We start from the raw sequence: 16,339 nt of genomic DNA on the forward strand, positions 1-16,339 counted from the left end.
GGAAGGAATTAGATTAACGCTTATGAAAAATAAATTACAGTCTGAGTGCTCGTTAGATAATTTTGAACAAATGTATTGATCTGTGGCAGGACTGTCAGAAAATAGAAGGGGTTGGGGGGGGAAATCACCGGCAGTGGCATTTCATCTGAAAACACAATGTTATTTCCCCCAAAAAACCCCAAGGAAATGAAGAGGCGCTTTCCTCGGGGCTCGTCTCAGCGCTAAGTGGACAGGCCGGGCAGGATGAAGGAGGAAGGAAGATGAAGGCAGGGAAGTGCTGGGGCTTCGTGCCTCAAAACTGAGGCATGGCGGGCCCCTCTCCTGCCACACATACAGAGGCTCTCCCAAATTCGCATGACGGACGAGACGGGCAAGGCCCTGAGGGGTGTTTAAGCCTGAGCGCCGGCAGAAGAGGGAGAGGTCATCTTTGCCCAGGGCCGATTCCAGTCCTTCGGCCTGATTTCACGGGCCTCTGAGTCTTTTTTGAGGGGCTCGCAGGGTCCTTTCGGTGGCAATATTTTCCTTCTACGCCACCGTCACACGGCCAGTGGAGCCAGTCCCACAGGCTGCCCCCAGGCCCTCTGTGCTGCTGCCTGCGCAGCGTCGCCCATGGGAACCGTGCTGCAGGCCGCATAACGAGCCCTGCTAATTAGCGTACCCACAGCACCTTGTGAGCATGCCCAGCTCGTCCTTTTGAGGCAGTGTGGGATGCTTGAGGGCAGTGGCACAGACAGGGCACCATGGCAGCAGGCTGAGAGAGAGCCTCCATTTTGAATGGCGACGTTTCCAGATGGTCTCCTCCGTTTTGAATGGCGCCATTTTGAACAGCGCTGTTACCAAGCTGTCTCTTCCTTTTGGCAGCTGTGTTTTATTTGTGCCCTTCAAATCCTCCCAGACGGCTGTTGATGCCAGCACTTTGCTCTCGGTAGAGCAGCCACGGACTCGCCCCTGGCCTGCCCGAGTCTCCATCAGCTCCTCCGCCAGGCTTGCCTGCTTCCATTAGTTACCGCTGCACAGTCCCCAGGTCCTCGATGCGTGTGAATTTGTGCATTCGTGCTCAGGAACAGCAGAGCGAGCGACCTCAGTTTGTCCATCACTGCAGTCACAGGAACCCAGGTGCCCCAGAGAAGATGAATCCCTCCTAAATGACCCTAGGCTCTGGGGGAAATGCCTTCTGGTCGCCTGAGAGGGTCATTAGCGCTCTCCATGGGGAGTCACGGCCATGTCTGGCTCTGCTGCAGGCGTGTGACCGTAGGTGAGCCTCTTAGGGCCAGAGCGTGATCCCTTTACTCACAGGAGCGATGCTGAGTGGCAGCCGTTGGCCCTTTGCCTCTCAGTACACAGTCCCGCTCCTTTCTTTCTCCGTGACTGGTCACATCTATTTAGACAGGCTTCCTGGCGCAGAGACCCGCTTGGCGTGTCATGCATTTGGAGCCACGATCTCCATTTGGGAGGCTGGGGTACTGCTGCACGACGGTGGATGAATAACACAGACACGACGCCAGTGCCTCCTTGGACAGGCGAGAGGGAACTGCCGCTGTTTGTTGGCGCTTCCACTGCCCATCTCTACATGCAGCACCTTTCGGAGGGCTCAAACGTTGGCATATTCGCCCCCTCCTCCCTTGTAACCTTGCACTGTGTGCACCACTGGCTCCATTTGGGGTTCAAAGTAGAGCAGCTGAAGCAAGGCTCCCTCGATTAAAAATTTGCCGCGCATTAACTTTTGAACGGCACGCACCCGCCCGGAGAGGAGCTGGGCGCAGAGCATGGCGGAGGGACGCTTACCGGAGGTAAGCTCTTCACTCCTCACGCGGGGCAGGCACCGGCTCCTCCCCGAGGCGCCGTGTGCCTCCTCGCCCCCCAAGGTGAGGCAGCGCCATAACCACGAGGGCATTTGCAATTGGGCATTTGCTTGCTGATGGACAGAAGAGTGGTGCAGCAGACGCCCACGACGGCATCGCTGCATATTTGACAAAGCCCAAATGAACAGCAGGCCTGTGCAGCAGCACGAGCCCGTGGGAAGTTGCAGGGAGTGGTCTCTAACACAGGCGGAAAGAGTCACGATCTCGCAATCTCCCATCTGGAGAAAGCTGGTAGAAGCCATCTGAAACTTGCCTTTCTGACCACCCTCAGCTTCTCTCCCCATTTCCATTTCTGTGTTTTGGCTGTGAGGTTTAACCGACACCAGGGTTGTGAATTAAGCACCAGGCGGCAGAGGCCCGGGCGCTGTATCATCTTTTGTTGTAATGCTGCGTTATACTGTGGGGCAGACCGAGGCGGCGCGCGCTGAAAGGGGTAGGTGGGACCAATTTGGGAACGGAGCGAAGTGGCGTGCTCAGGGATCGCTACACCTTAGCGGGAACATCTCGTGCACACAAGCCTTCTCTCGTGGTCCTCTAGCTGCTGAAGTACCCTGAGAGAAGGCTTGTGCGCATGAGGTTTTTCAGGCAAATATTGCAGGTGTTGGAGGAGCACGTGGTGGCATGTCTCCTTGAATTACATGGGAACTGCAAAGCTCTCCACGCATCACCCCATTCCCCTTCACCCAGCCCCTCCTGGTGGCAGCCTCAAGAGGAAAGGAGACCCAGGGTGAAAGCAGCTCGTTGAAGAGCCTGCTCCACTGCGCCAAGCAAATAACACTGCTAAATCCCCTGCTTTGCAGTGCGGCTGACCCTCCTGTAATCTAGATAAACACCATGTTTCTCCCTTTGGCCCTTGGAGCCTGGCTATAACTAATGCACTCAATTGCAAGATTGATTTTGCCTTGAGAGCGTGGTCAGCAGAAGCCAGCTCCTCGCGGAGCAGCGGGCATACGCTTGCTAGCAAACAGAAGCTATTAATTGATACACAGGAGTTTACAAATACAAAGTGTATTTTGGCCTGCGCTGAGTCATTAATCCTGCGTAGTTTTTATAGCAATAGCACTTTAATCACTTCTGCTTGGCTTCGGGGGGTTTTTCCCACCCCTCCCCCCCCATAAGGAAACGCTTTTTACACTGGTGTTAGGATCATTTTTATGAACAGGTGCCAAATGTGAAGTGCTTTCCAAATGAAAACCTGTTGGGCATGTCTCTGCCTGTGCCCAGGCTGGAGTACGTCTAAAACAAGCTGTGCCATGCACATGTGGAGTTTCCTGTCGAACCTGGTAGTTACACAACTTCTATTTGAGGTGGTTTGAAATTCTTCTGTGGCTTCGTGTACAAGCACCCCGTAGTGTGTGTTTGTGGCTGTCTGAGCCTGCGTGTAATCCAGTGCATTACCTGTTCTCAGCTTTCACATATTTGCTTGCAAGCTGCCTGTTGCATTTTGCAGAAGAGCCACTGAGCAGCAGGAAGAGAAAAGGCAAAAGCAAATAACAGCTGGTTTTAAGAGAAGAGAGGACTTCCACTGAACCGAACGGAAACAGGTCAGAGCTCACTTCTGCTCTCTCCCAGTTTGGGTTTATCGGTGTGTGGGTTGCTCCCTGAGGTCCTGCGTTTGGTAAGGTCTGTGCAGCACTGCTGAGGCACAGAAGAGCGGAGCCCAAACCTGTACTCCTTCGAGAAAACTTCCACTGGGAGCTGGCCTGAGTAAGGAGAAGCAGGTTCAGGTCAGAGCAAGCTCCCATTGCCTGATCCCAGCAAGTACACGGTCCTCTTGTAGCCACCGCAGAAGCAACAGCTTTCTCTAAACAAATATTTCATTTTAATAAGCCTAGGAGGCTTTGGCAGAGATCAGCAGTCAGAATGATACAATATTATTATGTATGAATTAATTATTATTGTTAGGACAGTCTCCTGCGGTTTGCGCAGTGTTTACTCACTCTGTTGCCTGCTAACTTCAGTAGGCATTTGCTTGATAAAATCTGAATTGAAAAGTATAGGTGAGCAAAAAGCTCCTGGCAAGCCCTGTAGGTGAATTGTGTCTGAGCAGCTGCAGCTTTTCGCAGATTTGCTCCATTTGAGGAATATACTCAGTCAATAATTGCCTGGCATGCAGCTAGGTTGTGACCTCGGCTTGTACCTGGTGGCCTTGCTTCGTTGTGTCTGTCTCCTGTTTCAGTAGATGTAATGCCAAGCTCCCCGAGCAGAACAAGATGTGAAGCAGCATGAAGGAGCCTGATGTCACCCCCGATCATTGGGATCTGGGGCTCTCTCTTATTATGTATGTACAGCCACTTGTACGCTTAATCTTGCAATGGAATCACAGAGCTGGAGGAGACCTCCAGGGTCACCTAGTCACTGCGGGTTCAGTCATCCTAAACCATCCCAAACGAAGCCCATCCAACCTCGTCTTGGAAACCTCCAATGAAGGAGATTCCATCTCTTCCCTGGGCAGCTTGTTTCACTGCCCTATTGCTATTACAATTAGGAAGCTTTTCCTGAGATTTCATCTAGATCTGCACTGCTGGGTGAGCATTGCAAACTGGACCTAACAGCCTGGAGAATTCAGCCCCCAGAATCAGCTTGCCAGCCAAGACTGAAAATAGCCAAGACTGAAAATGCAGGGTTTTCTTTTTGTGAATAGTCACTAACAAATGCTTAAAATTTGCTAGGTTTTGGTTGAAGCTGTGTTGGTCTAAGGACATAGGCAGGCAAGGTTCTTTGAGTAGACAAGATGTCTTTTACTAGACTAACTGAGAGTAATTGGGAAAAAAGTGCTTAGCAAGCTTTCAGGCTCAATTGCCCTTCTTCAGGCATAAGAAGTCTCTGCTGTTCTGAGGCTCCAAGCAATGAGAGAAGCTAAAAGTGTGACAGGATGTTAGTGAGACTGTAAATGGGTAGAAATATAGGAAAACAAAAGGTAGAGCAATAACATTTGCTATTGCTCTGAACATTCCTGCCTAACAAGAGGCATAGCAGAGTCTCCATGGCAAATGCATGTCATGGCACATGGGATCACCGACCTTGTTAAAAAACTAGGCTCTTGCTAAAGAAAACACATACAGGCACATGCAAAGTAGGTTTGCACACAGCTTGAGTTCCAGCTTTGTTTCCCAGGGACCCACATCCTGGAACTTCTGTTCGGCATCTGGAGATACCTGGACCTACTGGCTGCATAGTAGACTACAGGTGAGCAAAGCCATTGCAGGAGAGGTTCGTGAATGTAGTGAGGAATAGGATGAGATGAGATATGTATCTGGCTCACTGAAAGAAGTCGCCATTTGGCCTGCTCCAACGAAGTTTTGCAGTGCTAATTCATTGCCTTGGGTTGGTGGCTGGGGAAGTAAGTTTTTGCTGTGAAAGCCCAAGACTTGAAAAACTTGTGCAGTGGAACGCAAAGCTTGTGTTTCCTTTCAGGGCTGAAAGCAAACACATCCGAGGAGCTTGACAGTCCATTAAAAACAAAGATAACGGAGACTCTTGGTGTCTCTCTGTTGGCAGCAGCCTGGCTTCCCGTGTTTACTTGATAACGTGATGGCGAGCGCAGCAGGCACAAATGCCTTGCAATAAATAAGGGAGCTCTCTGCCCCGGCTCTGGGTTAATCTGGCTTGGGGAAAATGGTGAAGAGCACAATCTGGTAAATCATGCTTTTTTTTTAATGTAATGTACAATTTACAGTACAGGGGCTTTATAAATAAAGAGCAGCCAGTAATAAGATATTTATCACTAAGTGCATCACACAGTGGTTTATTTTCCATAAATTCTGCCAAGGGTGAGCAATTTCCAACCACAGCTGCAGTCCCCTGGTGTTATCGATGCCTGTGTTAATTAGATTTAGGTTTGCGTGTGCGGTTGCCGGAGAGAGAGGCTCTCTCTTGCGTGGCAATCAATACCTTCATCCCATATCTCAGGGTGCAGACGCCAATCTGTCCACAGGGGTGGCATGTTTTTCCTAGTGCCTGCTCAATCAATTAAGTTTAGTTCAGCTGCAGATTCATCACTACGGGCAGCATCAGACTTTGAAACCCTGCTGAGATCTTCCGCAGTGGGGACTTCTCTCTAAAAAGGTCCTGGCATTGTCTAGTATTTTAGCTTCTCCTCAGACACAGCCCGGTGTGGAGAGACTGTGACAAAGCCATATCTGATGTACCTGGATAATATGAGCTGATGGGCAAGAACCTAAAAATATTGAAATGTAACCTAGTTATTGAGAGAGACTTTGTATGAGCTCTATATAAAGTTATAATGTGGATAATGTATCATCATGCTTGAATTCAGTAGGGGTGGCAGGAGGAATAAATGGGGAGTCAACACCATGATTTCCCAGCTGAGGCCATTGCGATGCATGCTTGAAAGGCCATAGTCTGGTGTCAGAGATGCTATCTCTAACGTAGGTATCTAGATATCTCCGATGCCCAATGAAGGGTGTTTGTGCCAGAAGCTTGCAATTAAAGATTTTTTTTTTTCCAAAAATCCTGTTGGTCTAATAAAAGATACCACCTCTACCATGAGCCCTGATTGCCATCTCCAGTGCAGGAATTTTCTAATCAAAGGCCGCAATCAGTTGATAAGTATCTTGAATCCAGCGACAGGTCATGGAGGGGGAGAGAGAGAGGAGAGTAGTCACTGACTAGAATTAGATGTGGAAAACATCTTTCCTAAGAAGACTTTCGGTGAAGGAGAGTAGTTGTGACAAGAACGTGGTATGGGAGATGCCATTCTTGACTGCTGTGAACCCAGCCTTTCGGTGCGGGCTCTGAGGGATATATGTATGACAGGTGAGATGGTTGGTTGTCGTTTTGGACCCCTGCATGGCTGTAATCCTGCATCCTACCTGTTGGACTCATCCCAAAAGGCTGTTGTTAGGATCCCTGAAAGATCGGAATATCAGTCGCTTGGTTTTGGTCAGTCCTTCATGCTAAAGGTCTTGAGAGTGCCCTTCATCCTTCTCAGTGGCCACGTGTCTTTTTCAGAGCGATGCCCCATGATATTCGATAGCATTTGCAAGGCAGGCAGCAGTCCTGATCTTTTAAAGCAGCACAACTTTATAGACCGTCCTTTCCAGAATATAAATTAGGCACATAAAGCAGTAGCTTTGCTGAAATGTGCAATGTAGTCTAAAGAGTGTTTAATAGTGTGATGCAGTAGTCGGCAACACATCTGCATGCAAAGGGACAAAGGTTACCAAAGTAATTACCTACCAGCACTTAAGGAGATTAGGATGTACAAGGAGAGAGGGGCAGGAGCAGGTTGCATAGATGGTTTCCTGAACTCAGTTGCATCTGATGTGAAGCTATGACAAAAATTGGTTCTCCCTTTTGTTGGAGCTGAAGCTGACAAATTCCATTGTGACAGCCCGGCTCCGAAAACCCCATTTGTACCACGACCTTTAGCATCTCTAGCTGCTATTAGTAGAGCAGACTGGATGGGTTGAGGGCATGGAGAAGTGAGAGATGAAACCTCTTCAGGAACAGGGCAGCCCTACCCTTTTACAAATTCCTGAAAAAGAAAACCAGGCTTACAAGATTAAATGATCCTTTTCCTTCCCTCCCCCCTGGGCTCAGGTATTATATTCCTTCTCATGCAGCAGTTTTCACAAGAAAGGTGACAAAGCTCTGCTGTTTTGAAAGGATTGATTTCCTATGAATGACTGCTTTACAAACCTGGGTGTCAGCATTGTAGTGTTAATTCCAGGTCACCAGCTCCCTTATCCTGGGCGTCCTGATTGGCTTCATCCTCCCAGACTAGCAGGAGCCATATCCTATTATACCGTGCTGTGCATCTTAGCCATTATCCCCAAATTTCCCATAAGAGCCCATATAGCACTGTATGTAGCATGAAGGGTCTCCACACTGACAATTGACATGCAGATGAAGGTTATTCATTGAACGAGTATGTCCTCAATTCATATAACCCATTTATCAAAGAAAATTAACTCATTGACCTACTCTGCTTTAGGAAACTCCGAAGTTTTAAAAATTGGGCCTCAAATTCCTCCCTTGAAGAAAAGTCACAACTTTGGTTAGCAAGAGACAGCTGGCACCCTGGGTGCTAAGAATTCACTCTTCTTCTAGACAGCAGAAATAAATTGTGGTGAAGGAAAAGGGTAGAGAAATATTTCCATGCCAAGCCACGCACTATAAATCCAGGAGGCCGGCAAAAAGAGCTGTGTGTTAGTCTTCAGGTGCAGTGGCAGGGGCATTATTTTGGGAGCTGTCCTGCCAGACCATCATGCTGAGGAAGAAATGCAAGGAGAAGCCCAAACCAAATGCCTGGATCTGGACGGACTGTGAATTGGAAACAGGCATTGCATCAGGGAGTAGGATAAATACCTGCAGACACAATCAAAAGACTAGGGAGGGGAGAGGCAAGGATTTTTGTGGGTGATATCTTTTATTGGCCCAGCTGCATCGCTGGGAAGGGCAGAGACAAGTTTTCTGGTACAACATACCTTTCCCCAATACAGCTAATTTTTTGCCCCAACTCCTGATGACTTTAGCTAGGACTGAGCTGCCGGTCCTCTATGCATTTGAAAGCCTTTCTCTAAAGCCAGGCAAAATGTTTTGGTCAGTAAATTTCCTGATAAAATCCGGCGTGTTGTCAAAAATCTAGGCAATGCTAACAAAATGTGCCTAATTCTTCTGCGCGGAGATTCTAAGCAAGACATTTTTGACAGAAATAAAATGTGCCAGGTTTTCCACAGTGATACTTAAGAATTGAAATATTTTGGCACTTCTGCAAATGTTTTTTTAATATTTTGACTGTTCATCCTGTGTTGAGTGGAAAAGCCAACACTGAAAATGAGAGACAGAGAAAGCAAAAAAAAAAAAACCAACGGTGAAATTTACAGTGGGATGGAAGTTCAGGTTTGGCATGGGAGAACGCAGAGTGAATTTTAAATAATGAAATCAGCAGAGAATTTCTCAGCTTGCTCGTGACCGTGAAGAGAGAGAAAAAAGCCAAGTTTAGGGAATAAACAAGGCATGAAGAGTTGCTTGCACAACTTTGCCTTTTGTTTTTTAGAGAAAGGAGTCTTTGAAAATGCTCCAGAATATTGTCTCTCTGGTTTTTTTGACTGCCCTGTCTTGCTCCGTGTTATACTTGGGGACTCAGTTCTTTGGGCAGGGGTCTGCTTATTGTTCTGTGCTTGTACAGCGCCTGACACACGGGGTCGTGGCCTATCACTCAGGCTCCTAGTCTCTGTGGTAATGCCAATAAAAATGATAGCCCTCTGTCACAGAGCACTTAGGTGCCCTGCGCCTGAAAACAGAAATGGCTCAAGAGAGACCCCTAGTGGTGAGAAGGGGGAGGCACAGCTGCCAGTCACCAGGGCAGCACAGGTGCTGGTTGCTGGAGCAACCAGCGAAACCTGCTGACAGGAAGGGGCAGGGCTTAGCCCTTCTTAAGCCCAGGTGGAGGCCAGGAGGGCAGTTCCCCTCTGGCAGCCAAGGAGGGGGGAGCTTGGCCAGTGCGGAGAGAGGGGCGAAGATTGACTGCATGAGCATCCCCTGGTTTGCTGCCATGGGCTGGAGTATTTTTCCCGGTAGGGATCGAATATTGTTTTGACCGGACGGTTTAGTTTTATGTTATAGCCCAGAGGCTTTGTGTTTACTGTTTGACCGGAGGACCGGGTGAGGCTGTTAGGGGTTGGAGGAGGCCTCATAGGGACTCCACGGTAGTGTGGGGGTCCTGGCGCCCCCTTCACTTGGGTGCACTGGCCTCAGCCCCAGAGTGAAGGGGGCAGTGAGGAGCCCCGAGCAAAAAAAAGGTGGGGGGGCAGCGAGGAGCCCTGAGCAAAAAAAGGGCAGGGGGCAGTGAGGAGCCCTAGCAAAGTAAAGGAGAGGGCCAAATTACAGCAAGGCCCCGGTCAAGATCCTGGTGGTACCATCTGCGAGGCTTGGGCTGCGGTGTAGGGGAGGAAAGGAGCCGCAAATAATGCCCCCTGGCACCGGGGTGTATAAAGTGGGCAGCTTCCCGTTAATTACATCATTTAATCAATTAAGATCAAGGCATGGCAGGCGAGTAAGCAGGTGGCTGGCCCATAACAGGAGGGCAGAGTCACCACTAGAACGACTCCAGCAGCGATACTCCTGTCACACCTTCCTATTTTCCTTTAGGCTGAAAGGGGTCAGTGCAGGGCCAGTGTGGCACTGGGATCCTTATGTCAGTCTGTCTGGCATGGACATCTCACCAGCCATAATAAATTCATCTTTATAACATACTAGTGAGGCATAAAGGGACTATTTTGCCCCTTTATTGACTGGTGTGAGGTGGGAATAGAAGCACAGACAAGTGAAGTGATGGGGAATCATAGAAAATGAGGGTTGGAAGGGACCTCAGGAGGTCACATCTAGTCCACCCCCTGCTCAAAGTAGGACCATCTTCAACTACATCATCCCAGCCAAGGCTTTGTCAAGCCAGGTATTAAATACCTCCAAGGATGGAGACTCCAGCACCTCTCTGGGTAGCCCGTTCCAGTGTTTTATACACCGAGTCCACGGAGCTGGGTCTGTAGGACAGGATGCTGCCTCCCATTCGTGCCTGCATCCGGTGCCACATGGACTATGTAACTCCTGCAGACTCTACCACCCAGAGGTCCTCAGATCCTTGAGCATGCGGGCAAACACCACTTACTATTGTGCATATGATTTATGAGATTGACAAGGATCTATGACAGTGAAGGGTTTTGTACCTCCTCCATAATGAACGGTTGCTGTGGGAGCTGGATTCACCGTACACCATCACAGCGAAGAGTCTAGCCCCATGACTCAAGGGCAGGTGACATGAGAGCTTCATTGCTGAATCAAAGAGCTTTGCTAAGCTTTTCCAGTGGTCCTTATTTTTGTCAAGACTATGTTTGTTGTGAGATCCCTGGGATGGGTGATTTGGGAGCTGGTTGAAGTCCATGGAGATGGCCTGGACTGTCAGTGAAGTGGATGGCTGTATCCAGGTGGGCCGGTACAGCGACAGGATAGGGGCAACACAGAGTTAATGAGGACATCTGCAGAGAAACCAAATTGGGTGGATGGCCATGAAGCTTTGAGAAGAGAGGGAGAGATGGAGCAGCTCTTGAGAAGGTCCTGTCTGGACAGAGGTGAAGCCCATGAGCAGTTTTGGCATAGTGGGGAATCCTGTTCTGCTACTGATGTGCTTGTATGTATCTTAGCAGGCAAAAGAAGACTTTAGTCTCTGGCGGCTGACACTTTGGCCCTTCTTTACCACATTAAATCCCCCCATATATTGCTAAAGTTAAAGAGATACGACCCTTGAGTTTCCAGACAAGGATGGAATATACTTAATTAGTGTGTGGTTGCTTGGGGAATGACCTGCTTCCAAATACCTAGTGGCCTTTCTTCAAACCACCTCAGTCCTGGACAGCCTTGGGTTGTGTTGCCTTTGCGCTATGTGGCAGCACAGAGGCAGCTGCTTTTAATGGAAAAAAAGATACTTTGGACATGATTGTCCACCACTTTATGATGTTAGCTAGGTCAGGGCAAAGTGATGGCTACCTGGGCCGACAACATTGCCATGACTGTATAAGTGGATGCTCAGATTTGGCACCATTTGATGACCTTTTGGCACTGGTATAAATAAGCACAAGAAGTGGGGATGCAGGCAAAAAAACCCCCTAGGCTCTACATGCTTGCAAAATGCATGCGTTTCGGCAGGAGAAATTCCACTTTTAGATTAAAGAATTTGTCAAAGTTTAATAAAACAAGAGCCCTGAGGCTTCAATTAATTAACAAATTAGCTCATCAACACTGTCCCTAATTTATCTAATATAAATCTGTCCTATTAATTAAACACAAGCACAGGTTTTAATTTGCCTTGCAAAACCACACGTTTAATTGACAAATGACTAATTTAAATAGTTATTTTCAAAAGTTTCCCAAACAAGTGGAATCCAGAGAATTGTTAGATATGAATATTAGATTAATGTAATTGCAGGGCACTAATATGAAGAAATCAAGCTGCCATTTCTGGGTCCTCATTTGTCTGTGTGCCCATCACCCTTTCTGCAATGGGATCAGAGAACAGAGAGCGGGCCTTTGTGTTTGTAATAAAGCTGATATATACGGCAAGTATTTTGGAAACATATTTTCTATGCCAGTCGACAGTCTTCTGCCAGCCCAGCTGCTGTTATGGAGTAATTTATTCATCCGAATCTGTCCAAGTTTTATTCCAAGTTCTTTGTGTGGATTTTAATTTTTTTTCCATCTTAGAAGTAGTGCCTGCATTCACCTACCAGCAGTGGCATGTGTTTGAGTTGCCCTGGGGTGATTCACCTCATGTTTTGTCTCATCATCTTGGCCCTCCATGGCAAACAGGAGCTTATGCAGTTGCAAGGTGCTCAGTTAGTCCATTCAAGGTGTCTTGGGGTGCAGGCTCGGTGAAGATGTTCAGTCTTTCTGTCCATAAGCATTCCAAAACTTACATCCCAGGCTTCAAAAAACAGTCAGATCAGGTTATAAATGAGGAGAAAAGCGCCTGCGATTACAAAACTCACCATATCATTGTGGGATTTGATGTTGTTTTTCGGCACTTGGTTTTGTTTTGTTGCACGTGGCTCTCACGTGCAACAAAAGAGGGGGGTGTTGTAGGTGCCCAGGTTTATGGCTTGTATGATGCTCTGGTTTACGTTGGCCAGGGCATACAAGATTAACCCTTCGTCCCTGTTTGCTTTGCTCTTCTCATTCCTGTAGGGACTGGTTAGACACTACCTTCCTACAAGGGTCCCCTTGGGGTTTCGTTTGGTCCAGTGCTTCCTTGGAGGCTGCGTGGGCACAAACTTTTCCTAGTCAGCCCACCCATGGGCTCATGTCTCTCACCCAGGAGGAAGCCTATTATTCAGCACCTATATAATGCTAATTATGTAATCCTATACACCCCACGGTGTGAGTCTGTGGGTTTTGGGTCTGATCCCAAGACACCGAGTTACTTCATACTCTGATGTTTTCAGGGTGGAGGGAGCTCCTGTGACTCTGATTCACTTGACAGCTGCAAACTCCCACCAACATCTCCGAGGCACAAAGGACTGGCACAACGGGAGATGTGCATGAGTATGGACAGAGCAATGGCTTTCGGATTAGCCAGGGGGTGAAACCATTGCAGTCACTGCCTGCCTTGCAGCTCAGACAGGAGAATTCTCCTCTCTTGCCAACTGATCTTCCTTTTCGAAGGCCGACAGCACTAGTCCCTGCCAGTGGACCCCCTGTTTAATTGACCTATATACTAGCATCATAATTGGGTCTGATTGCATACAACTGTTCGTTCCTCTTCCCCTAAATACCATTAGCTCGGTGTTTTCTATGGCTCACAAATTAACTGGCAGAAATTCTTCACCAACTGCTCCAGGGTGATCCCCCGGGTTCGCTGAGAATTTAATAACTGTAAACATTCAAAAGCTGATGGGCTGGAATGACAGCTGATGCCCTGGAAAGCAAACAGACTTGGTCCTGTCTTGTCCATGCTCGGAGCGAGGCAGGGCATGAGATGAATGGAGTAGGGTTTTGGGCGACTGAATGAAAGGTTTGCCTGATGTTCCGGGTCAGGGGACGGGGAAAAATGCTTCTTTAAAGGTGGCTTTTCATAGAGAGGTGCGGCTGGAAGGGACCTCCGGAGGTCACATCAAGTCCAGCCCCCTGCCTGAGGCAGGGTCATCCCCATCCAAACCATCCTCTACAAATCCGTAGTCTAAACTCTTTTTAAAAGTACGGTCAACCCAGACACAACACAAGTCATCACACCCTAACCTGCCACAGGGAAAGCAGCCAACATCCTGCTTCTGTAAATGGTTATTAATATATACTCAAGAGATCCCAGGTAGAGAGGGTCATGCCCCCCGCTACCGAGGAAGGCAGAAACCCCTGCAGTCCACATTATCTGGCCCTGGGGAAAAATTCTTTCCTGACCCCAAATATAGCCTGTCATAATAAGAGTTGAACCAGCAGCAGCTGTGTCAGGTACCTGGGAGCCGGTGGTGGGTTTTTTTAGACTACCATTTTTTTACCTGGTCTTGGGAACTCCTGGGTGCTTTTTGCTCAGCTCTGCCAGGGATTTGCCATGTGATGTCAGGCAAGCTTCTTGTCTTGCTTTCTCTGCGGACCTGCTTATTTCTCTGTGCAGTGAAGATCCCATTTGCCTACATTGGGGGTGTGATAAGGCTTAATTCCTTTTTACAAAGCACCTGGAGACTCTAGAGACATGCACATCTAGTCCCATCTCCAAGACCTAGAGTAAACTTGGGTTTTGGGTGATGGGTGGATCGCTTGCTCTCTCTGTTACTGTGACAGGCATCCCTCACTTCTCCAGCACCTTTCCTCCATGGGTCTTGTTAGTGCAATTAATCTTTGTGATGCTTCATTAGATGCAGGTGTCTCTAAGACCTGTTCTACATATGGGGAAATTGAATCACGCAGGGAGCATGTGCCTCACTCAAGGCCACGCAGTGACTGGCAGAGCGCAGACTACTGCTTTGCCCCCATAAAATACAAAGGGTCAGATGAGGAAAGCTCTTGGCTCCCTTCTGGCTTGCTACTCCATGAACTCAGGTGTCGTGAATCCACAGCGAGATGCTGATTTGCCCTGTGACTTTGTGTTAGGCCTGACCTTTGCTGTTACCTGGCACAGTAGGGTGAGAGTGGCACAGAGCTATTGGCATGGCAGCTTGCAGCTGGAAGGCTGCGATCAAGTAGACTTCCCCGGGTCTCTGCAGGCGGGTTGGGGAGTGCCAGTAGCCTTTGCAGGGAGCGAGAGGGGTGCATGCCTCACACACCCTAATGGGATGCTATATATCAAAGTGACTGAAGAACGAAGCCTTGGGTGTGTGCTGCAGACACTGCTTGGCTCACAGTTGCTTACGGGCTGCTGCAGGCTTGCTTGGGCTGTGGGCATTGGTAGAGCTCACTAGAGCTTGCAGGAGACAGGCGCTTGTCTCTAGCCCAGTGGATTCTGTTGCTAGACCTCCCTTGCCTGTCTGTGTGGAGCTCACAGTGGTATAACTAGCTCCTTTGTCTGTCTCTTGCTTCCGCTGAACACAGAAAGACATGGGGTGTGCTATCTGCCCTGGCTTTGGGTGCCTTTATTCGGGGCACCTCTTAGTAAGAACTCAGCAAAGGACCGACCGGAGATGGGCCCAGTTTGCTGCATTTGGATATGAAACTGGGTCCAAACTGCCCTGGAGTTCTTGTGGCAGTGGGGATGGGAGGATGGGCTGGTGGCGGTGAGGTGGTTCAGATGTCCTGGTTTACTGCATCAGAGAAATGGGCCCGAGTTGCAAAGCCTGGGCCAGTAAGTGAATACAGAACTGAATGCCCCTATGGTTTGAAGGGCTTGGGTCTGGCTGCAGGGTGACCCCAAAACACCCCATGCCCAGCAGAGGAGGGAGAATGAGTTTCACGGTGGTGCTGGTTTCATGAGGGGCAGGTCTTTTGAGTCCTTTTGCTGGTTTCTGACATGCACAGTCACTTGGCCATGCCTTTAATCCCCAGTGCCTCAGTTCCCTCATCTTCACATGACTGGTACCTATGTTGGAGGGCAGCGCTGGGGTTTCACTGCAGAATGGCCTTCAAAGCCAAGCACAGTGACTGCTGTCACTGGAAGTCTTCAACGCAAAGCTGGATGCCTTCCTGGAATATGGACTATAATCAATGCAGGGTAACCAGCTCAGAGTCTGAGTCCTGTGGTATGCAGACCAGACTGGGTGATTTCCTGGGCCCTTATGGCTTCAAGGTCCGTGAATATTTCCTTCCTCTCTGAAAGGTTTGAATCCAAGTCTGGAAATGATTAAAAAAGGCTTCTGAAAGGGTCCCGGATGAAGGTTGGACCTAATAGGGGCTGGGGATAACATGACCAGACAGATGTCTCTTCCTGTGACAGCTGGAAAGCACTCAGGGAATAAGGTGAACTCGGAGAGAGATGGATTATAGTTCACTCTCAGGTAATATTGTGCCGTCATTTCTCCTTCCTGGCAGCTTCCAAAGCCCTGTGATGGTTTGTGCATATGACAAGTGATCAAGGCTCTTCGCGCAGCCCCTTGCTGCCCCTGTGCCCAGTGGCCACAGCTTCTCCCTTCTGTTGAAGAACTAAAAAAGGCCACTTGACCTTCAAAAGTTCTCTGCATAGGATGTGTTGGTTCTTGCCTGACCTGCTTCAAAATAAGGACTGTGGAAGTAAGGCCTGGACTCCAAGAGGGTTTAGGGCTGGGTATTTTCAAGGGATTTAGGGAGTGTTGGTTGTAGCCGTGTTGGTCTAAGGACACAGGCAGGCAAGGTTCTTTGGGTAGATATGATATCTTTTAGTAGACCAACTAATAGTTGGAAAAATTGTTCTTTGCAAGCTTTCAGGCACACACACCCTTCTTCAGGCATAGGGAGAGCCCCAAGGCAGCTCTCAGCACCTTGAGGAGACTGGATGCTTGGAAACTTGGAAGTGGAAGAGGGTACCAACCTCTCTGGGACTCAAAAAAGGCTGAGGT

The 16,339-nt window shown here is 48.7% G+C and overlaps 1 protein-coding gene across 1 annotated transcript in view; it reads left to right on the plus strand.

The window, feature by feature from the left end:
- The first annotated feature begins 3,234 nt into the window (after window positions 1–3,234).
- The window catches only part of CMKLR1 (chemerin chemokine-like receptor 1), a 225,726-nt gene continuing 212,621 nt past the window's right edge, over window positions 3,235–16,339 (plus strand). Inside the window, exon 1 of the mRNA XM_019507211.1 lies at window positions 3,235–3,406. The gene's annotated coding sequence lies outside the window, so the exon portion shown is untranslated. The remainder of the gene's footprint in view (window positions 3,407–16,339) is intronic.

The sequence above is a fragment of the Gavialis gangeticus genome, unplaced genomic scaffold (genome assembly GCF_001723915.1).
Source record: "Gavialis gangeticus isolate Ggan-Ray unplaced genomic scaffold, GavGan_comp1, whole genome shotgun sequence".
In the NCBI taxonomy this organism is placed as follows: domain Eukaryota; kingdom Metazoa; phylum Chordata; order Crocodylia; family Gavialidae; genus Gavialis; species Gavialis gangeticus.